The sequence below is a fragment of the Sturnus vulgaris genome, chromosome 20 (genome assembly GCF_052056855.1).
Source record: "Sturnus vulgaris isolate bStuVul1 chromosome 20, bStuVul1.hap1, whole genome shotgun sequence".
Taxonomy (NCBI): Eukaryota; Metazoa; Chordata; class Aves; order Passeriformes; family Sturnidae; genus Sturnus; species Sturnus vulgaris.
Genome location: NC_142262.1, coordinates 5,748,249 through 5,771,480, shown reverse-complemented (window position 1 = coordinate 5,771,480; position 23,232 = coordinate 5,748,249). Strand labels below are relative to the sequence as shown.

The window sequence follows — 23,232 nt, the reverse complement described above, 5'->3', positions numbered from 1 at the left end:
CTGTAAAAATCAGGATGTGCTTTTTCTGGGCCTTACGGAAAAAAAGCTTCTCATGCAGTCCATGCTGCAGAAAAATCTGATGTTAAATGCAACTAGACCAGTTTTTAGGTCCCTCCCACCCCAAACCATTCTATAGTTCTAAATGTTAATGACAGGTCATTGGCCCAGGAATAACCTCAAGGATCAACCCCACTTCTAGTGTTCCAGTGAAAGTTTCAATATATCCTTGTTTGTCTGAAAAAATAGCTTTTAAACTGCAGTGATCACAGTGTGGTCCACATACAGCATGTCAGAAGTAGGTACAGGCCAAACTGTAGTAGTGTTAAATTATTAATACCTAAATGCAGAGTTTAATCCAGGCTCATTTGTATTCTTAAAACCTCTACTAGATTTTTGATTCACAAGGGTCAGAGTAGGGCCTGCAGTGTTTTTCAGCCCTTTTGATTAATACACAGCAATAACAAAATGTCTGCCTCTCTGCTAGAAAAATCTTTTTAAATGCAATCAATACAAAATAACTCCAACAGCAAAATTTTACTCGTGTTGCCAATTCTGTTCAGCTGGGAGATTAATCTTCAAAGAAAAGAAAAACTATATATTCTCATCTCTCCTGAAAGACTTTGACAAGTCTTCTCCCCAGCAGAGCAAATCAACACAAGTATTTCAGAGCAGGGCAGGAGGCAGGAGTGAGATTAGAAGTAAGAAAACTTTCTTAATCTATATTAAATAAGAAGGGTTTGATCTCATGCCCTGTTCATTGCTAGATCCTGCAATGCTGGTCAGCAGACAGCCATCAGCAACTGAACTACAATTTCCACAGTCTGGGTCTCTGCAGAATAATCTCTAAGATCTCTGTGTTGTAAAACAACTACATTACCACAAAACCTTGGAGAGACTGCACAGACTTGACAAAGAGACCTTCTTTTCTGCTAAAGAAATCTAAATTTGGTTCCTCAAATAATAACTAGCACTCTTTAAAAATCTAAATTAGCATTGTTTATTGGTCAACACAATGTCCAAATCCAAAATACAGTTTGTTAATCTTAAAAGTTGTTTAAAGAAATTGTATATAACCAAGAAAATTTTTACTAGTCATGTCAACAAGGACAAGAATTTTAAAGCTGCAGGAAGATTGGCTTGGAATTTCCACCACCCATCCTTTTCATAGAATCCTCTTCTCTGCCAAATGAATGTTGCTGTACAGAATATATAAGCTTTATCCTGGTGGTGGACATGGAGCTTTGTATCATACATTCCCAAATAGAGTGCTGTCTCTTTTTTAACATTTTCCAATTTAGGATCACAATTCTCCTTTTAGCGTGGGAGCCTGGGCTTTGATCTGGAAAAAATGGAAAGCTTTCCCCATTGTATTCATCCCTCTCTAGCCCAATTTTATCCATTTGCTGATTTTAACATGTGTTCCTTTTCCCCACCATCTATCAGTGTGAGCAACCAGGCCTGGCTGCTCTCCAGCAGATATCTTAGCACTGAGTTTGAAAAGGAATGTGGATTCTCTTACATTTCACTTTACCAGCAGTGATTTTTTCCATAAATACTGATTAGAAAGGGGGCTCTGGACCTATCGGGTGTTGCCCAGTACCAAGAGCTCTCTGACCACAAAGGCTTTTTGAGGTGGGAAACCACAAAATCACCTTGTAAGTGATGTTGTTTCAATGGAGTAAAAAAATAAGCAGGAGCAGAATTCAGGCAAAACAGCCAGGTCACCTTCTAGGTGAGCCCCGAGCTCATCTCTAATCCTGTGAAGGTGCTCGTGTTGGTTGCCAGCAGTGCAGAGCAGCTGGCAGGCAGGGGCTGGCACAGCTCAGGCTGCCAAGGAAGTGCACATGGCAGGATGTGTGCCGTGACTCGGTGCAACCTCCTGCCCCCGGGGCAAACAGCCCAGGCTGTGCCCAGGCTTGGCCCTCTGCTGCTCAGAGGGCTGAGGAGCAGCAGGAGTGTCCTGGGAACATACAGGGAAGGGATGGAGGCAGGAGGACCTGGCAGTGTCTGTCACCAGGTTTGGGCAGAGGTACAGTTGTGACAGGGGGGAGGAATAGCTATTGAAGTGGAAGGAGGGAAATATTGCAGTAAAATGGGGAGAATGGAGGACAGAGGCTACAGAACTGATGGGCTGGGAACAGCCCAGCATTGATCACCCCATCCTGGAAACCCTGGAAATTTGGGTATCAATTCTCATGGGATGCTCTGGATTTGATCTGCCCCACGGCTTTGCTGGGCAGGCAAATCCAAACACCAGCAACAGGACTCGCTCTGCTGTTACAGTACGTGATGTTAGTGTCTCTGGTGATGCCAAGATTTTGGAAAGTTGGCTACCAAGAGCTGGAGCTTGAATGCACAGATTGAAAGGCAGGTTCCAGATCTCGGTATCTACAGCTTTGTGTTGGGAATACACTGAAAAAAACCTTCTAAGTTGGTACTCTCTTAGATATTAGTGACTCTTCTTAATTAAAACATAAATTTTTTAAAAAAATATATATATATAATTTTTCTGGGCCAACATCAGTAGAAGAAACTGATCTGCAGGAGATCAGAGTTCAGAGCTCACAGGGACATCTCTCTTAAAGACTCTCTCCTAAGTGGAATGCTACCAATATTATAGCTTACCTGGAAAAAGTTGATGGAGTCCTGAGCAAGACACAAAAAGCAGCTGCTGGGTAAGAAGGAGAAATAAAACCAGGAGAAATAAAGATTATGCACCAAAGCCTTTTTCTTCCACCTTCAAGGATGAAACTTCAAGTAAAAATGTGGGTTGTTTGTTTTGCCTGAAGATGGTATGAGGTAGGATCTGTTCTTGAAGAGGAAGAGCCTGATAAGCAACATTTTCGTATTGGGGTAGAGATTCTGAGAAGGCCAGTAAAAAAGAGTGAAATGAGGAGTAAGTAATCCAAAACTGCTGTGAAAAGTAATGGTCACAAGTAGATAGAAACTGTAATAGGAGGGGGAGGGAATGGGAAATATTTTATGAGCGTCAGAATTTCCTATAGCTGTGAATAAATGGGCTGAAGAAGGAGGAAGGAAGATTGATTTCATACATTAGAGAGGTTGACCTTTGAAGAAAGTTTTATTAAAATCCAATATAATTTTTTCCTCGAGTTCACCTTTGTGCTGGGATCTTGCCAGTTTAATGTCAGTTACTTGTGCAGTATCTGTTAATAGATAAAATTATGAGGTGAGGACTGTCCTAGCTGATAGCCATGGAACTTCTAAGTTAATCAGCTTCAAGTGCTTTACTCTGCTCATTCCAAACAATGATTCATAAACAGTTTTAAAGAGGCAGCTGTTTTTTTAAACTAACAGCACTTTCATGGAGATCAAAAATAAAGACTGACGATGAAGGGCTGATCTTTTGCCTTTTCAGTTTCTGAATTGATTAAGGTAGCTTAGAAACTTCTCACTTGGAATTTACTTAAGAATTTTGTGTACATAGCATTTTCCAGGAAGGCAAGTAATTATTTTTTTTCTGAAAAGGGAATTCCAGGAAAACTGTTCAGTCTTATTCAAGAGAGATACTGAATGTGAAAAAAATTGATAATAAATGGGAAAAAACCCATCAGTATAAAGAAATAGCTTTCATTCAGTCCATTTAAACTGAGGGAAGGAGCAATGGAGGGGTGACTGTTTACCAAAACGGTCCAATAAACACAAAAATTCTGCTATTTTTTTACATTCTGATTATCATCAGCTAGGATTAAAAAAATATATATAATCTAAGATTTACCAGGGGTGTATTTTTGAAATAAATGGCAACTCAACTTTATTTAGGCAATACCACCTTTCCTGACTAACCACAGTGTCCTCTAAGCCAAATCTGCACCCTTTGGCTCTCCCAGCAATGCTTTTTGTTTACTTAGGAAGGATCAGTGAAGCATTCTCTGTTTTCAAGTTCTTCAACAAAGTGATGTCGCCACACCTTGAATAAGAAGGGGAGGAAAGATATTTCCCTGCATTGTCAATTTATTAATGAGATCGGAAGGTGCCTCAATTTTTTGCAGTAAAATACAGAACAAAATATAATTTTAACATTCCCAGAAGATCTCCCTTGGTTCTTGCCTAAGAATTTAAAACAACCAAGAACAGTGCAGCTCAGTAAAAAGCCATCCATATTTTAAGCTTTCAGGCAATCCCTTTTCTCTGGAGCACGTGGCTGTGGACTGGGTTTCTTGTGCCTTTCTGCATACTATTCCTATCAGTAACAGTGTTTTATTCTGAGCCCGGGACTTGGAGAGCTTAATTAGTGACTGCCAGGTGACAGGAATAATATCACCTTCAGGAAAGGCACTGGTTAGAGGTGTTGATACTGGGTCTGAAGGCAGTCTGATTTGAGAAGTGCTGAGTTAACCTGCTGTGCTGTCACGCTGTGACAGTGTGAGTGATGGTGACTTCAAAGTAAATGAGTTCAAATGTCTGTGTCTTGATAAATACAGCCTGAAAATGGTCCTCACGAGAATGAAAACGATCTTCATTTTAAAAAAACAAACGAACACCAGCAAGGGTGTTTCTTTTCAGCTGAACAGGAATGCAGTACTTGTGCAGACATGAAGAGCTAGTTGAGTGGAAAGATGTCAGGATATGACAGCTGAAGGTTTGACCCTGAATCTTTAAGGGTATTATCAATGGGGGGAAAAAAGCCAATGGAAATTTCTCTTTGAGTTTGCTGTGCTACAGATCTGATCCTTACTCAGCTCCTATTAAAGTCCATTGAGTCACAATGACAGGAATAATGGAAGGGAATGAAGTTTCAAGCTGTGTGTTTGCTCCTGAGATATACAAAGTGGATTTTACACAGTTTGTGCATCCTGTTCATGTAAGGAGCAGTTCATGGCAGACCCAGACTGTGGCATTGAAATGATCACTCGGTTCAAATAGTAAATCGCTCATTTCCTCTCCAACTTCTGATTCCTAAAGGTGTAGTTCCCAACATAATATAATAAGTGCCTTAAAAGATTAAGCAGAAGGTCATATTAGCATAACATCATTCCTGAACTGGTGTCAAAATGCTGCATAAAGCCACACCTTGAAATCCCCCAGGATAGTGCTCATGGGACTTGCCAATAACACAATTTCACAGAGATTCTTCTGTCTCACAGGTCACAGCTCTTTACCCTGTGATGGATAGACTGAGCCACCCTCGTGTACCTACATATATATGACCCACTTCATTAGAACAGAATGTTTTCTCTAGAACACACAACCCAGCAGGAGCCATTATCTCATGTGCTATTATTAATGCAAAGACTTCAGACAGCCCCTGCACACAGCAGTGGATCTGTGCAGTCTCAAGAGTAGCTGTAACTAAGATCTTCAGAAGCAGGGATAAAACAGCCATGTCACACAATTACATTGAGTTTGGCAATGGGAAGAAGAGATTTCTTCTTGATCCCACATGACGATTATCTTCCATGCTGGGAAATGAGTGTTCAGAGTGACATACTTTTTATTGTAGCTAATGGAACTCAGATTTGTAAAGAAAGTGATTCTGCTGTGTGACCATATTATCTAAATTGCTTTGTCGCCAACGCATAAAAAATTGAATATAAAATTGCCTGAGCATAATTGAGTGCTGACTCACCCCCCGATTAAGGTAAATGGTGGAGTGTTCCAGGGTGCCTTGGAGCTTTCTATAGTTTCACGATCCTATGTGAAATCTCCTGATTGATTTTTTTCCTCCTCCAAGCAAACTTATGTTTCATGCTCCTATTTGAGGTGAGATGCTACAAATCCAGCTGCTGTCACAAGACATCTTCCCCCTGCTTCGTTATCTTGATCAATTTTCTGCTGAAACCCTCATCTTTCATCCTGGCTGGTGCAGTTGCCTCCCTTATGATTATTCCAACTCCTGGATCTCCATATTCATAGCCACTCTTTGAGCTCCAACTCTAACTCTCTAGTTTCTAAGGCTATATAGCTGAGGATATTTTCTCACAAAAAGCTTTTCCATAAATTCTCAGAATTTCATTTCAGTCTAATCCCAGGTTGCATACACACACGATACTGCTCAGAACAGACTTTTAGTAAAGTACCTGCATACATGAGCAAGAAAATACAGACCCAAGTATTTTAAATGGATTTTTTAAAATCTTGAAAATAACCTCATACTCATTTGGAGGTATAACTGTGTGATTATGCTTAAAACCACAAGAATTCTCAGGTTTTGCAATTTAAGTATTAGAAGGGCAATTGTAAGAAGCAATGCCAGAGACCTGAGGTGAACTGAGCCATGGATACCAGGCAGAGAGCTCAGATTTAGCTGACTATGGCAATAAGTCAAACCAGCACTTGTGCCTTGGGTGATCTCTGTTTCAGCTCTCCCTCAGGTAGTGAAAGGAAAGAGCAGAAGGCCTATGACCTAAATGAATTACAGTAATTATCAACCAGCAATCCTGCCTACAAGGATTTGCAAAAGATGCCAGCCCTGAGCTGGAAGATCTGGGAATCAAACCAGTCATGGAAGTGGCAGAAATTGGTTTTGTTTGCAGTTATCTCTGAACATCTCCTTTCTAGCTGGCTGAACTATTGCAGCCATTGAAAACCGAGTAAGGAAGAGGCTGAAATTTGTTTCCTTTATATGTGGGACTGGTTTCATATCAGAAAATAAAGAGTAACTTCAGCACATGCACTGGGCTTTGCTTCTCCAGAAGCACTTGTCACTGCAGAGCCCAACCTTGTTCCTTACCAGGAATTGTAACTTTTGTTGCCTGATAAATGCTTTGCCTCAGAGGATAAATCACATTTATCTCCTGCTCCAGAGAGATAATAATGCAATTGTTCCTTCACACCAGGAGATCTGCTCCCTGGAAGTTCTCTTCTGAGTTGGATAATATTTTCTCCAAGAGCTTCCTTCTGTGGAATAAAAAGAAATTTAGTTGAAATGTGTTTCCAGAGACAAGCCTTTTGGAATAAAACTAATTGTAAATAAACACCGTAAATATGGTAAGGAGGAGTAAATCTAAAATTCAGAGCTGATCTAAAGCTGGGTCAGAATCCAGCCAGTTAAGGATCTGGTCTCTTCTGGTTGATTAGCACAAAGGCTGTACCTTTACAAAATAAAGGCACATTTTAAAGATGTATGGGGGAAAAAAAAGGAATCTCTAATGGTGAAGAAAGCAACACATTCTGAGACTAAAAAAAATGCTGTCTGAACCCTTCAAAGGTAGGAGTGAAATACATAAAAGCATCCATGGCTTCCCCAGGCAGGTTAGTGTTGGTTGTTACTCCCAGCCCAGGCTGCATTTGACAGATATTGTCAGAAGTGTGTTTTGAAAGCCCAGTATTCCTATCCAGATTGTTCTTGCTAAATGTTTGACAGCAGCCTGCCCAAGTGACATCCAAATGGGCACAATTAATTGTTAATGTCCCCAGTTCAGCTGAATCAGGGAAGTGCCTGACAAGGAAGAACATCACTGGGAAGACTCAAGGGAGGCACGAGGGGATTTGAGGGGAGCAATGGATTCAATGTCTGCAGCCATTTCCCAACATTTAACCTCTTCATCTACAGCAACTGCTGGGTTCCTCAGCTGCCATTTACTGTTACCCTGCCAGGAGGAGTGCAGGCAGAGTGGGGAGCAGAACACCCTTGGCTGGAAGTCCCAGCTCATTCTGCAGCAAAGATAAGCCCTTGGATGGAAATTCTTCAAAGGGATGAGGCCAGGCAGACTGTCACCATGGGCATCTTGGAGCAGGCAATCAGTCCTCCCTTTAATAAATAGAGATACAAGATGGTCAGGGAAGAGCATTCTTCTTAAATGTGTTGTAAAAACGAGGCTGGGACATCTGTCATCCCTGATCCACAAAGTGATGGAAGTTCCTGAAGAAGCAGCAACTCCTGTGCCATCAAACAGGAGCAGCTCTGCTGGTCCTGCCCTGCAGCTTGTGCTCTAAACTATAACTAATGAGTGTAAAGGCCCTGACAAAAAAAAAGCTTCCACAGAATCCCTTTTCTAAGGCCTTTGATTTTACTGGAACATGCACAGCAGTAAAATTCATATAGCCAATGGGAAAGCCATGTCCTGGCCTGACCTTGCCACAGAAAACAACAAAACGAAAGGGCAGGGATTTGGGGTCACGTTTGGGGAGGATCCATGATTCAGCATGTCTGTTTACTAAACCTCCTCTAATTTGTCACATAATGAAGGAGTGAGGCAAACACCTGCAGCTCCAGGCTGGCTGCTGCTTCATTGTGAAAAGTTAAGACCCAGTGATGAGCATCTGAGGAATAAATTAGTTTCAATTAGGACAGTAGGTCAGAAAGAGCAAGATGATTCATATCCAGGATGTACTCCTCAAAAACACTCAGCAATTCTGTTCAGCTTTGCTCCTTCAAAGCACCCACAAACACCCCGTCCTTTCCATGGCACTGGCAGGTAACAGGCAGGGAGGCTTGAGTGTGCACTAAGAGCTGCTGATTCCTGGAATAATTGAGCTAAGCTGGGAAAAAATGCCTTCCCCAGCAACAGGAAGGAATGAGACAGCTCTGTCCTAGTCACAGCATGCCACTGTTTGTTTAGAAATCAGGGGACATAAAGATTCACACCCCAAAATTAATAAAAAAGGTACCCAGAATTAATAACCTCTTTTAGGGAGCCATCTGCCTGCAGTTTTCCCAGGAGTAAGGAACAGGTCATGACAGAAGGGGTTTAGGAGTGCTTGGCTCCTAGGTTAGCACCCTGACAATGCCTCTGCTCAGCTGTGCAAATCATATTTTACTTGCTTGACTGTGAGTTGCTGGGCAGTGGGATGTAATTTTCCATGCTTGCAGTTGGCACTGGGTTTTACCTTGACTTGCATCTGACAGTGTAAGCTCTGTCAACATTGTTTAGCCTCTTGGAAAATAATAATTAAGAAGCCTGTATGATAGACATGTATTAGTACCCAAGAATTCATGGCCAGCTCCACTTTAACCTTGTCACCATAGTTTACTACTCTGCCACAAAATGTCTTTTCCAGGTTTACCTGAAGACTGGGGTGTAAGAAAACCTTAGGGGTGCCAGACATAGATTGGGTTGACTTTGATCTCTCTGAAGACAAATCTTTTAGAGTTTAGATAAAGAATCTTTTAATGAAACAAAAAAATCACACCACTTATATCAATTCCAGATATAAATAAGTCTGCTAGAAATAAACAGGAGCAAGGCAAAAAGGAGACAGCCACACTCTGCAATGTCAGTCCAAAGTGACTGTCTGATGGATGATGATATGGCTGGCTGGGAAAAAGTCAATCTAAAAGTCTTGCTTGCCAGCCATCTGGCAAATCTTCCAAAGGATATTGCTGTACAGTGGCACTGAATTGGTACCTGCTTTGCATCTCCTGCTATCCAGAAAGGCTATTTACTCCTTTAATGGAGTGAGGGCTTTGAAATCTCTACTATGACTCTCACCTTAGGGACTCATTGTAGCTCTCCCCACAGCCAGTTCTCTGTTCCCTCCTCCCACCAGTCTGCCACGGATGAGGAATCTTATCCCAGGATTCTTTAGGATGGAGAAGATCTATGAGATAGAGTCCAGCTGTAACACAGCACTGCCAAGCCCACCACTAAACCATGTCCCCAAGTGCCACACCTGCAAGTCTTTTAGGTACCTCCAGGGATGGTGACTCCACCACTGCCCTGGGCAGCCTGTTCCAATTCTTGGCAGCCATTTAGGTGAAGAAAGTTTTCCTAATATCATCACAGGATCATGGAATGGTTGGGGTTGGAAGGGACCTCTGGAGTTGTCTGATCCAACCCTCTGCTAATGCTGGCTTACCCAGAGCAGGCTGCACAAAGATGCTTTTTTAAAGATCTTCCCATGGTAAAGATGCTCTTGGACATTTAGGGCATCACTAAGGCAGAGTACACCTGACTCCATGCAGGCTATTCCAGACTCTTTACCTGTTCACAGCTCAGGATTCTGTTCCCTTGTCCTGCAGGGGAGGCAGAAGTTCACAGCACTGGGATTTGTAGCACATCCATAATCCTCTTTCTCCACAATCATCATTACTTCATGCTTGGAGCTGCAGGGCCACGTTTCATACTTCTGAATAAGGCTTACAGCATAATGCTTGTTTTCATAACTGTGTCATTTGGAATCTGTACCCCAGAAGGCAACAGTAAATATCACCACTGGCCATTTCCTAATGAACATAAAGCAGGAACAATTTAATGTCACTTCTAAAAACCCAAAAAACTTCCCATGAAAACAAAAAAAATCTCTAAAGAACAGGCTGTCTGGATGAATATTAATGATTTTTTCTCCCTGTTTCTTCAGCTCCTCTCATGTGGTCCATAATCAGCTGTAACTGAGTTCATGACCCTCCTGAGTTGTGTTGAAGTGCAATGACTTCAGACCATGGAACTGGGAGTACTGGCACATGGATAACCCTGTCTGAGGAGCAGCTGAGTATCTGGTGACCAGACACTTCTGGGTTTTAACATGGGCCCAGTAAGAGCTATTTTCAGCCTAAATGATCTTTGATACTGAAACCAGAGTTATCCTGGATGGTGAGTGGAGGAGATCATCTGCTCTGAGAAATAAACCAAGGGAGAAGGAGGTGGGAGAAGAGTGGGAAGTTAACAAAGGAGAGGGACTCCTTAGGGAGAGGAATTAATTTGGAAACATGCAGTGATGGAAAAAGGAACACAGGAAAAACTGATGTTGCATCTCCCCATCAGTCCCTCTCAAGTCCCTGTCCCTGCTCAGCTGCCAGCCACATTTGGCATTTGTAATTCTCAGCCTTCTTAGATAGATGGGGCTAAGAAGCAAATGCTGTCTCAAAGCAGCTCCTCTCACCTTTGCTACTGCCAATTTTAGTAATTTTTAGTCAATTTGGTTTGGTTGTTAATAAGGACTTGATTCTAATTTCACCATGTGCAGCAGTAACTTGTTAACAAGTTGCTCCAGGAGATCTTTATAGGACAGTGGAAACCAGGGAGAGGAAATAATTACAGCATTTCCACCTATGGTAGTCTGCTTCAGGGCAGGTATAAATAGATCTATAAGTGTTTGTTCACTTAAAATTTCAGCCCAACTGCTTTCTCAATTGCCAGCAGCAGAATTAATGGATGGGGGTTTTTTTCTTAAAAAATGAGGGCAAAGATCATCTACTAAATAGCACTCTCCCTTCCCTCTAGACTGCAAGCAGTATTTAAAAACTTACAGAATTTTTACCAAAACCAGATGTTGGGTGTATAAAAGTACAGCCAGTTTTTCAAAGACATTCTTTATGTTTGGAAAGGCAAGGGCAATTAGATCAGAAAACTCAATTCAGCTTCAGAACAGAGGAACTTAATGGGGAAAAAAAAAGAAAGAATTTACATTTCATTCACTTGGTGCATCCAAAAAGCTCTGGACTGGTGCATGCAAAGAGTAGCTCGCTTTGGAGCAGCATCACAAGTTTTGAGGTGTCTGAAAACACCCTATTTCTTGTCCTCTGCTCTCTGAAGAGCAGAGGGACCTCAACACAATGCCCAGATGGGGTGGAATGGGGGTCCCAGCAGGTTATGGGGACATTGATCTGTGAGCTGGGCAGTGGGACACTTGCATCCAGTTTGAGCATCCCAGAAATAACCTACCTGACTCAAAGGAGGTTTGGAAACCTCTCCTCAGGGCCCAGCACACCTTGGTGTGGGAGGAAGAAGAGCCCAGTGTGGGTGGCCTGGACCTCTCTCCAGGAGCAGCACTCCCACAGCTCCATCTACTCGTGGCTGGAACCCAAAGCCCTGCCAACATCCATTTTTCCCTGCTCCAAATAAATTAAATAAACTTCCCCAGTGTAGGCTCAAAGAAATGCAATAAACATCATTTGTGTGGCTCCTTGGGCAGCCTGGAAGGACATTTTAGGCAGCTGTGCTGCCTCTGGCCTCTGACACTGAAACCTCACCTTGCACTCCATAACAGCCCATCAGTGCAATACCCTGCTTCTGCCTGATGTGCAAGCTGCAGCTACCACACTGAGCCAAACAATAGCTAAGAAACAAAAGACATTTTAAGTGACTTGTGGTGTCTGCTGAGCACCAGCTGCCCTTTTTGTGTTCTACTGTGTCTTCAGTCCCGATGCTCTGTGCTCAGGGCTCCTGGGTCCCATTCAGCTGCAAAAACCCAAAGCTACAGTGAGAGGAACAATCTAATCTGGTAGGGAAATAAAACAGTTGATGACTCATAAAAGCAAAAGGGACAGATATTTGAAAAGGAAAATAGCAGAACAGATTCAGATGTAATTGTGACTCCTACCACAGGAGTGCCTGGAGAAGTAGCAAGTTCTGCCACGTTCTTCCACTTGAGCCCCCAGCCAGCTTCAGTGGAGCCAGGACTCAAACCTGTGGTTCCAGGCAGCCTTAGTAAAGCTTAGATCTGAATTAAACCACTCTTCTGCATGCCTGGGGATGTGGTGGCATGTGGCAGCCTTGGCTGCTTCAGGCTGCCCTGGAGCATCTGAAGGAATATGTTTGTGGGTGACAGCCCAAAGCAGTGGGACAGAGCTGAGTGCAGCCACAGGAGCTGGGGCTCTGCTGGAGTGTGAGATGGCCTGAGGGAGAAGGAGCTGTTTGCAGGTTTCCCATGGGGAGCTGACTCCTAAATCAACTCTTTTGAAGGCAGCAACAACGGCACAAGACTGAGCAGCACAGGATGCCTGTGTGGCTCCAGGAGAGGAGGATGGGAGGCTGAGCCTGCTCACCTGAGCACCCACCTTCCTCCTGGAGGGACAGCAGCTGGAGTCAGTGGCTGCTCTTCAGGGAAGAAGGGCCCAGACTGGCTCAGACATCTCTGTGATGGGGAGGGGTGGGGTATCATCCCTGGGACTGATGGGACCCCCTTGTAGCCCAGCTGTAACATTTGGGGCTGTCACCTCTGTGCTCGCTCCTCTCTCCCCACGGCCAGTGGAAATCTGAAGAGAGATTTCCTTAACTCAAGGATTCCTATTCAAAGCTACAGCTATTGACAGATTTTTTTCTATTCCTATGCTTAGCAGAAGCTGATAGTCTTTATTAAGCTGATCTCAGGCACCAGAGCTGGATCCTGACTCTTGATATGCAGGCAATCATCAGAGCCTGTTGTGTTTGCATGAATGTACTAATCCTGCCTCTGCTTCCTGAATGCATAAAGCCATGTATAGGACCACTCAGCTCTGAGAGACTTGGAGATGGCTGCAGAGGGTGAGACAATGTTTTAATATGGAGAACTCCAAGGAAAGCTATTTTGGTACCTCGGGATCATTAACATTTTTGAATGTCTGAGAAGCTGCTAACATTTATGAGACATTACAACCGAGATTCATTCTCCCAAATGGAGAAAGAGCTCCTATTTTTCACATACACTCTAGATATTGATAATTTTCTCATTTTCTGATATGACAGGGCTTGGGGATTTTTTCCCCACTGAGACAAGGTGACTGACAGATGGAGATAAGAATGTCTCATAAAGAGAAGCAATGCATTTTTACACAGCTGAGGTTGGAAGAAAGCAATAATTGTCCTAATGCATAGGCACAGCCCTCCAGAATGGCTGATTATTTACTTCAAGAGTCTGACCAGAATGCCAGGCCTGTCTTCCCAAGGCAAGATGTGAGCTGAGATCAGTGCAAACAAACCTTCACCCCTCTGCCCACCTGCTGTGCTGCTGTTGGGTAGTGAAGCCTGGTCCTGCATCCAGCCTGGGATACCCCAACCAGCAGAGATTCACCAACACCTCAGTCATGGTGAGCCCAAGCCACTGTCACAGAGGTGGCACTTGGCACAGGCTTAGTTCAGTTTTATGGTCATTCTCAGCAAACACTGGGGTGCTTGGAGAGCCCAGGGACCTTGGGACAGGAGTCAGAGCTGCCACTGCAGAACCCATCTGGACCCTTACAAAAAATGACAACAAAAAACACCAAAACCCCCTCAAAACAACAACAATAATAAAAACATAAATCTAAACAAAAACAAACAAAACCCCACCAAACCCCCCAGAAGAAAGCCAGAGAAACTGCCTCCAACTCTTGGGCTAGGACAAAGCCTTGGAGCAGCAGGGGAGCAGGAGTGCCCGTTCTCAGTGTCACCACCATTCTGTCCCCCTGGAGCAGCTGAGCAGCTTTGCTTCCCGCAGGGATCCTCTGGAACCTTCTGGCTTTTCCCATGCTAGACCACATCTTGCAGGGCTGTAGCTGTTGTGGTACACACAAGCCAAAATTTACACCCTTTACCTGCTTTCCTCCCAGCCTCCCCTTCCAGCTGTTCTCCCTTCTCACTATCTGCATATTCTGTTCTTCTCTGCTGTTCCTAATAACTCCTGTCTATGCCAAGTCCCATCCTACTCAGCTCTCATTAAACCTCAGACCTTGGGGAGAGCTTTTCTGCATTGATTTCCCAGCCAGCTTTTGTCTCTTTGACGTCTAGGTTCTCTTTGTTTGTGCTTTTCTCTCTGGATCGGGGGATTATTCTGCTTCAGTTGATGCATGGATCCAGGCCCTGATATTTTGTTGAACTCTGTGGGATCTCTTCTGCTTGGCAGGTGCAGTGGTGGCTGTGTCTGCTCCCCTGCATCAGCAGCACCCACGGTGTTGCAAAGGCCTTGAGAGGCTGATGTGTATCTCAAGCAGTAGGAATGTGCCAGACATTGGCTTGGGAGAGACATTATCCCTGGCAGATACCAGCTCCAGAGAGACATTTTCCATGGCATCCCTGCCCAGGAATAGATCCTGACTTAATCTAGCAGAGGGACTGATTGTACAGGGCTGTGCTGCTCACTGGAGGGAGGCACGGCCAGAGTGAATGGCATGGGGTCACCACTGCCTTTGTTCTCCTGATGCCTCAGATCAGTATCTCGATAAAAAGCTTCGGATGTGAGCAGCCCCTGCCCGCAGCAAGTGCTCCCCCTGGAGCACGACAGGTCCGGGAATATGTGTGCCAAGAGGATCTTTTATTTGGAAAACAAATGCTATTGACTATTTATAAACCTCGGCTTAGAACAAGGCAAGGCCAGCAGGAAAAAAATTCCACCATGGGAGAGTGAAGGTGCTTGGTGAGGAGCAGGGCAGCTCTGAATTATAGGGCAGCAGTGAGCAAGTGACTTGGCCTTTTCTTTTTTGCCTCCTCCTGATTTAGTCCGGAAGCTTTTCAGCGAGCACTTTGTCCTGTTCTATGGTGATAAAACCCTGGACTCAATAACTGAGATCTGCTGTCTGGCATCATAGCAATACAAATAACAATAAAAGAAACAAAATAGAGGTGAGTCAGGCTGGTTTTCACTTGGAAAAACATCAGTTTTCCTTATTACTCACCAGCTCTCCTCCAGGGTACTCTGCTGGCCACCACTGAGGCTGCATTTTAGGGAGGCTGTGTTTTGCTCAGGTCCTCCTATAAAAGGTTCTCCCTGGGGTTTTGGAGGTTTGGTGGTTGCATGTCCACATCAACAGGACTGTGAGTATAAGCAGAGAAAAAGCCTTTTAGCCTTTTCTTATGCAGAGAAAAAGCCTTTTAGCAGCTGAGCCCAGTGGAACCACAAGGCTGAAGAAACAGCACAGCATGGAGAGGCCACAGCCCATGGTGGGACAGACAATCCTTGAGTCCCAGGTCTTCATCTGGGGGGGAAAAAACACAGGAGGGAGCCTGGAAGGGGCCACCCTGGCCCTGAGGCTGAGGTCACCCATGGGCTCCTGAGCCATGACTCTGTCATGCCCTGCAGAGCATCCTCACAACAGCCCTGATGCATCCAAAACACAAAGCTGATTCCTGCTGTTGAGATTTGTATTTATTAATTTGTAGCCCACTCGCTTTCTTTTGGCACCGTTTTTCTCTGCAAGTGAAAAATTTCCCCTGAATCACTGCGTGTTATTTCCACTTGTCAAGATAAAGGTTAATGAAATACCAGTAACTGCATCACAAATCCAGCTCCATATCTATCCAGGATTTTATATGGCAAGTTATACTGCACAGCCTGTTCTTAGAAAAAGCTGTGATTAAAAAAACTAAAACTGTCAGAGGTCAAGAAATTCATAGTTAGAGCAGCATAGCCTCTGCCCTTCACTCCTCATATCTCGGCTGCAGGACAAGGAATAAAAAACCTCCTGGAACTGGCACAAACAAGTGTGGGACGAGATTTCCTCCAACACACAAGATTCTGCAGGACTGTGGTATTTAAACAGCATTTTTGTTTGCAAGTGTTCCCTGCATCTGGATAAGGGTTACTTGGATACTCACACACTACGTAAATAATACACAAATACCATAGAATCATAGAGGATCCTGAGCTGGAAAAGACCATTGAGTACAATAAATATATATATAGAATTTAGAAGCAACATGATGCTATAATTGACATATATCTGTCTTCAAAGAGCTTTGCACCAGAGGCACAAGGAGAATTTGGCATACTTGCTGCAAAGGGGTTTTCATGCTCTGAACGTGAAGGACACTCTGTGCCCGGGGACTGGGGAGCTGAGACCAGCTTTGCTGCTGCAAACACCCCTTCAAGATGCACTGGCACAGCCTCACCCCCAAGTTAAACACTTGGAAACACAGAAAATGCCCCGTCCATCAGCAGCTGGGGCACGTGAGGTTTCAGGAAGGAAGGGAGGAGCTGCTTTGTTTTCTTCCTAGGGAAGGCCAGCAATGGGCTGAGTGTCGGGAACTGCATTTGGGGTGAGTCAGGAGATTGGCATGGGGTGGTTTGCATTAATACTGGCTTGAACACATGCCAGAGAGGATTTCCAAAATTCACAGCCAGTTATTTCTTGTCACAGAGTTAAGAGATCCTATAGCCTGTTCTTCCACTCTGAGGCGTGCGATCAAAAGCCTGCGGAAATTATTCTGAGAAGGTTTGTTTGTTCTGTAAATATGTATTTAAAACCTTGAATACAGATGAGTAAGCTTGAAGAAAAAACAAAAACAAAATAAAACCTTCTAACAGAGCAAACCCTCTCACAGAGAATCTTATCCCTCTTTGGAAGTGGATTATAAAGCATTGTTATGAAATCCCAGTGCAGATTTTATTATGGGCTAAATCAAAATGCTTTGGAGTTTTTGGAATTCAGATCTGGAGTTCAGTGTTTCAGCCCATATGCTCCATATAAAAGTAAGATAAATGAAAGGATGTACTTTTTCTTCCTTTTGATATGCAAAAATTCAGATGAAATGCTTACTTTCCAATTTGGTTTTTTAGTAGAAATTCACCAGAGATCCTATCAACATGAAATACCCTGTGAAGCCCGAGGAGCTCCTGAAATGATTGATGGCATCAAGAGCCAAAAGAACATGTACAAAGCGTCTGCAGAAAGAGATCCTTAATCACTCTGTGAAGCCTGTTGATTTGTTGCCAGCTACTTAACTTAAAGCTTGTGTTGTCATATATCTAACTTTAAAGTTTAATGAACCAGTTGGAGAAAGGAAATCTCTGTTAAAAAATTCAGTCCTGTCCCTTCAGCTGCAGTGGGAGCAATAACACACTTCAGCAAGTCATAACATACTCTCAGCAAGTCCCTCATTAAAACAGTAGCACCAGATGAGATCTAATTTTCCTAATATTTGTAGACTACAATGCAAGAAGGAAAATATTTGAGATTTTATGTATTCCTGAAGAATAGGTTAAAAAAAACCCGAAACAACAAAACAGTGAAAGCTACCCCTCAGGTTATATGCTAGACCTCTTTTATTTACAAGTATTTTACCACTGAAATTGAATATCAATATTATTTTTCTTTTTTTAAAAAAATTGCCCACTAGATGGCTGTAATTGTTATGGCCATGCTTAATTTTTGGTATTTAATTCCCATCTTAAAAAAAATCTGTTCTTCCTTTTTATTTATTCTTCAGCACATGCTCTCACTCTCCAAGGTGGTGTTTGCAACAATGGGATCCTCACCTTGGAAATTTGAGCTGTTTCTAGGAAATTTAGGCGTTCAAAATGGCCACTGCAATGGACTTGTATAACATCTAAGGCACAGAAATCCACCACCATTTTGAAGGATAAAGTGGGAATTCATTTTTCATTATTGAAAGAAATATATTGTTTTCTGCTATTACAAGGAGTGATCAAAGACTCGGGGCCCTTTGGAAAGAGTTTCCAATAGTGTGGCTTTTAATGTGAGCAGCTTGTGATTACTGTTGGAGCACAAAAACACTGTAAATCCGATGAAGGAGAGCCCAGAAGGCAGGACTGAGCATCTCCTGTGTCCTAGATTCAGCAGAGGAGCTGATGTGAAAAAGAAGCGGGATCTGCTGGAAGGAAAGCTCAAATGATGTATCACAGGAAATACAATTTCCCTGCTGTTTGCACGGGCTCCAGCCCAGGAGCAGCAGTGCATCTGGGTAGTGGATTTGCAAAGTGTTTGCTGGCTGTGGTTCCTCCTGCAGTTTTCCAGAAGATCCACCCAAAGGGGATAGGCTCAGGTGCAGAGGGAGACTTTCCCCATTCAGCCAGTGAGCAGGGCACTGATGCTTCCTCTGAAAAGAAATGCCTGAATATAAACATCTACATATTTTTGGCAGCTCGTCTGTAAGATATGAAAAGGGAACTGCCTGTCTTCTGTTTTAAGCCAAACACAAGTTTTAAGCAGCATGCAGAGACATTTTCAGGAATTCTCCACCAAGCATGAGCCAGTACAGAATCACCCAGGCATGGCTGCAAACCCTCGGGCACGGTGCATGGTCCTGCCAGCTGCACATAAATCTGCCCTTAATGGGAATTGCTTCATTTCCATTGAGGAGTTGGCCCACCAGTTCAGCACTGCACCAAAGGGGTTATCAGGGGCCATCAGGTTTCATAAGACTCAAGTGCAACTTCAATAAGTGTCTTTGAAAGAGGGAGTGAGAGCAGTTCAGTCAGGGCAGTGCCTGAGGCTCACCTAAAAACAGCCCCAGCACAGCACTGAGCTCTATGGATCATCTGGAAGAGAAGAGAGAGCACCTCTGGAAAAGGAAGTGCTGTGATAAATTTGATTCAGAGGAATTCAAAACTGCTGTAGTGCACCAGTTTAATACCAGTCTAGTAGATAATTTCACTTATTGCTCACTCTTCCAAAAATACCATGCCAAGGTCTTTGGAGGGCCCAGCTGCAGTCAGACTAAAGCATCTCCCTGCTCTACCTGGATTTCTTCCTTATTCAGTAGAACTGAGCACTCTCTTTTTGTGTAGATTCATGCCAGCGAGTCCCATGTGCTGTGGGTTTGCCAGAGGTTGGGCACTGTCCCTGCTCCTCCAGATCAGCTCCAGGGATTGTCCCCAGCTTGTCTTCTCATGGTGGATGTGGGGTTCTAGTTTGCCTTCTATCTTTTCCCAGCACGTGCAAATCCAGGCTACCTGGATATTTAAATCAAGCTCATTGTCATGCTAGCTGAACACCTTCTAAAGGGATGTTAATCAAGAAAGAATAATGAGCCTTCAAATTCCCCTAAGTTGTAAGTAAGGACAAAGTGTTCAAGTAAAACATCCCTCATTCTGAATGGATGCTTACTTCTAAGTCTTCTGCATCCACGAAACAGGGTAAAGAAAACAGGGAGAAAAATGAATGAGAAAAATTAAGTATTCCTCAGGAAGATGGACATCTGTTTTACCCTCTCTTCCTGTTCCCTTCAAAGCAATTCCTGCCATCATCCTGTGAAACAATCTGAATACGTCCCTGGAACTCAAGACATTTCTTTGGGATCCTCTGATTCACTGACTTTTCTGTTTTTCTGTGTCTACAGTGAATCTTGCTGAACAGGTTGAACCGAAATGATCTTGCAAACATTCTGCAAATAGATCAATGCCATATCCTGTATCAAACACCCTACCTGAGCCCATTGAATAAATGGATGTCTTTGCTATGAAATTATAAACCAGAACTTCATGTGGCATCATACCCATATAGATTTGAAATAATTTAGCTTTCAGCAGAGTTTTCAGCATTGCAATAAGAGCAGTATAAATAGCCACAGTCTCTGAACATTGCAAAGGACAGGGATTAAGGTCAGCAGCCACACTGCAGTGTTGGCTTTTGAAGACTGTTGGGAGCAGACTATGGAAGGTGCAGGGTACCTTGGGCTCCCATTCCACTGGGATGGGGTTGTGGATGCCTTGCATTTCTTGATAATCACTCTGGAGGGATTTGATCAAGAAACAGATGTGTGGAAGCCTGCAAGATACTTTTGAATAACAGAAGCTCTCTTGCAGAGAGGACAAGGCTGGTTCAAGACCATGGCACCTGCTCCTGCATGGAGCAAAGTTTCCTCCTTGCTCCATGTTATCCCAGTGAGGCACAGCTTCCCACCAGCTCACCTGCTCAAAGGAAATCCCACACCACAGGGGTTTGCTGGGTAAACAATGAATCACCCCTGAGATATCAGCACTGGAGAGAAATAGAGGAAGAGCTGCAATAGGTGCTCCTCACCTCATGTGACTCACCCAAGATATTTGAATATTGGGTATTTTTAAAGCTGGCAGAGGGCAGGTTAAATTAGGTACAAAGAAGAAATTCTTCCCAGTGAGGCTGGTGATGTCCTGGCACAGGTTGCCCAGAGAAACTGTGGCTGCTCCATCCCTGGAAATGTTCCAAGCCAGATTGGATGTGGCTCTGAGCAACCTGGCCTGGTGGAAGGTGTAGGGGGCTGGAACTGGATGAGTGTTAAAGTCCCTCCCAGCCCAAGCCATGTTATGAGTCTGTTTGGGGGAGTGACACACAACATAAGATGCTGAAATACATTCAAGTACCCCAGAGAGACATCTGAATTGTGCTAGAGATACACAGCTCAGAGTCAGAGCTGGGGGGAACCAAGAAGGCTGAGAGCAGCACTGTTGGGTCAGATGGCTGCTCGCTTCCTCCAGCTGAGCTGAGCTCACACCAGAGCCAGGGGGAGGCTCTGAACACCTGGCGTCAGGTGGGCCTTGGGGTGGGTCACACGCTTTCTGAGAAGGGACTCTGTCACCTACATTCGTCTTATCTGGGAATTGCTCTGAAACAAAACATTTTGTGAGCCTGAACAGAAACACTGGGGAGCGCTCGGCGGCGAATTCTTTTGCATGCTGCCTTTTTGTTTTGTATGATTTCCAGCAAAAACATTTCCTCTGACTGTTTTCCTTCTAGAAACAGCCTTCTTCCAGACAGGGCTACTGTGCCACTATTTAGCTGGGTAGACACAGGGCTATTTAAATCACAGAGCTGGAACATTAGCAAAACACTTGTCTCATTCCAAGACAAGCAGGGAGGGGAAGGGTGCGCATCGCCAGTGCAGCCTTGCCTGTCCCCGGGAGGTTTGTGCCTGCGTCACGCCGATTTGTGCTGAATTTAAGGCTTCTGGGGATGAAGTCTGTGGCAAAATCTGACAAGATTTTTTAGAAGCTGCTAGCTCACAGCACAGCCCGGAGTATTTATGATTTTTGGCTGGCAGCTCTCGCACACGTTGCGGTCAGCAGTTTAATTATTTACCAGGCTCTGTACAGTACCGTTCAAGCAGGAACCATCAAATCTGATGTTTTGATAATGCGAGGGTAATTGGGTAATTTTTAATTTTTTTTTTCCTTCCCCTCCCACCAGCTCCAACCCCCTATTCTGCTGGGAGATGCAGAGTCATAGCTCTGCTGGCTTGGCTTCCCGCCACCTCACTGCTCCTTTAAAACCCCATACCTCCCATTGAAGGAACTCAGTGTCCTGTTCACCAGGAGGACGTCAATGTTTCTATGGAAACTCTTCCCAAAGATTCTTGCTCCTCGCTGCCACTGCTGCGTATTGTATGACTGGCTTTGTACACTGCAATTCATTATCCAGGCTGTGACGAAAAGGGAGCAGCTTTCTGCCCAAGGGGAAAAAGCATTAAAGGAAAAAAAAAAAAAAAAAAGACCCAAAACACTAACCCCCCTGCTCCACCATCTTAATATTAATAAAATAAGCCACTAAAACCAAAGGTGGTAAAGTCGTTTGGCATTTGAGCTATGAATGGAATCTGCTCGCCTGTGCTCCTTGCAGTGTGAAAAAGCCTTTCCTGAATAATTAACTCAGCTGAAGAAGCTTATAAATTCTTCGTAAGGTCCTTTTTCCTTCCGAGTAGTGAGAAGAAAATTTTCCACCCCTCACAAATCCAATCCTGATGATGAATGAGTGTCACGTAGGTAACAAATGTGCCTGAGCAGGAACCCTGTGCATGAAGTGCGTGGAGAACAGGGGAGGCTCAGACCCAGGCTCAGATTTTGGATTTGAATTAATGCCTCCAAAGGGATGCAGAACTAATAGGCTGAAGGACAATTCACATTAATTTCTCATTTGCCTCAATAACAGGAAATATCTGGGACCAGCAGAGAATGTGGTGACAACGTTTACGTATGTGTCCCTTACGAATGATGTCCAAAGGTGACCAGATCACTCACCCCTCTGCAGACGAGCCCAGGTGTGACATACTGACAGGTGAAACAGTCTAGATTTTGTTCCCACCTTTATCACAGTTTTGCTGTTATTTTGCATGCAGACATCACTTTTAACTTTGAAAATCTGAATTTCTGAAGGAGCCTGGAACCTGATTTTCTTGACTTCCAGTGGATCTCTGATGGGCTCCTGGCACCTCAGGCAATCAGATTCAGGTGTCCCAAAGCAAGTACTTGAAACCCAAGGTACTCAACTCGTGACACCTGCAGAAAGACAACTCCTTAACTCAACAGAACTTTGAGATCTGAAGAAAAACATTACATTCATCTACTATGCTGGGAACCAGCACTGAGTAAAAAATCTGAGTAAAGATGAGAATGAGAGGAGACAAGTATTTTATTTTTAAACCTTATGAATTTCTGAGTAGTTCTGCTTTGTCGCTTTCCTAGAGAGGAAGGCAGGGTTGGGAAGATCAGAATTTCAAACTCTGGTCCCTCCCTGATACCACACTGAAGACTTGCATTACCTTTAATTGATGTTTCTCAGTGCATCCTCACTGATTTACTCCAGCCGTGCTCTTTATGCAGGGAACATTCTATTCTCAGAGCATAATCTAGACCCATATGAACAATATAGATGTTTCCTGATAATTTAGAAAGAGGAGATGTAATTACTGCCTGTGCTGAATGCACAACATCTCTCTGCTTGCCAGAGCACTGCAAACCCATGACCCCTTTTGGAATCTATGCAGCGAGAAAAGCCCCAAATCCTTCAACGTGGTTCTCATTTTGCCATTTCCATCTTATTAAATATGCTGGTCCTTGTGCCTTTGATTTTAATTTCCTAAGGATAGCTCATGCTGAAATTATTTAGAAGGCTCTCAGAGGCTCTTAGATGAAATTCAGGGATCATTCCTGCAGAAATGTGTC

The 23,232-nt window shown here is 43.8% G+C and overlaps 1 long non-coding RNA gene across 1 annotated transcript; it reads right to left on the bottom strand.

Moving 5' to 3' along the window:
• Window positions 1-973: 973 nt before the first annotated feature.
• LOC148221560 (uncharacterized) lies at window positions 974-21,674 on the bottom strand. The gene is made up of 5 exons (XR_015807788.1): window positions 21,572-21,674; window positions 15,254-15,390; window positions 9,888-10,129; window positions 9,396-9,504; window positions 974-7,714 (listed from the first exon to the last, which is right to left on the bottom strand). It is a non-coding gene; the product is annotated as an uncharacterized LOC148221560 (long non-coding RNA).
• Between the last annotated feature and the right edge of the window lie 1,558 nt (window positions 21,675-23,232).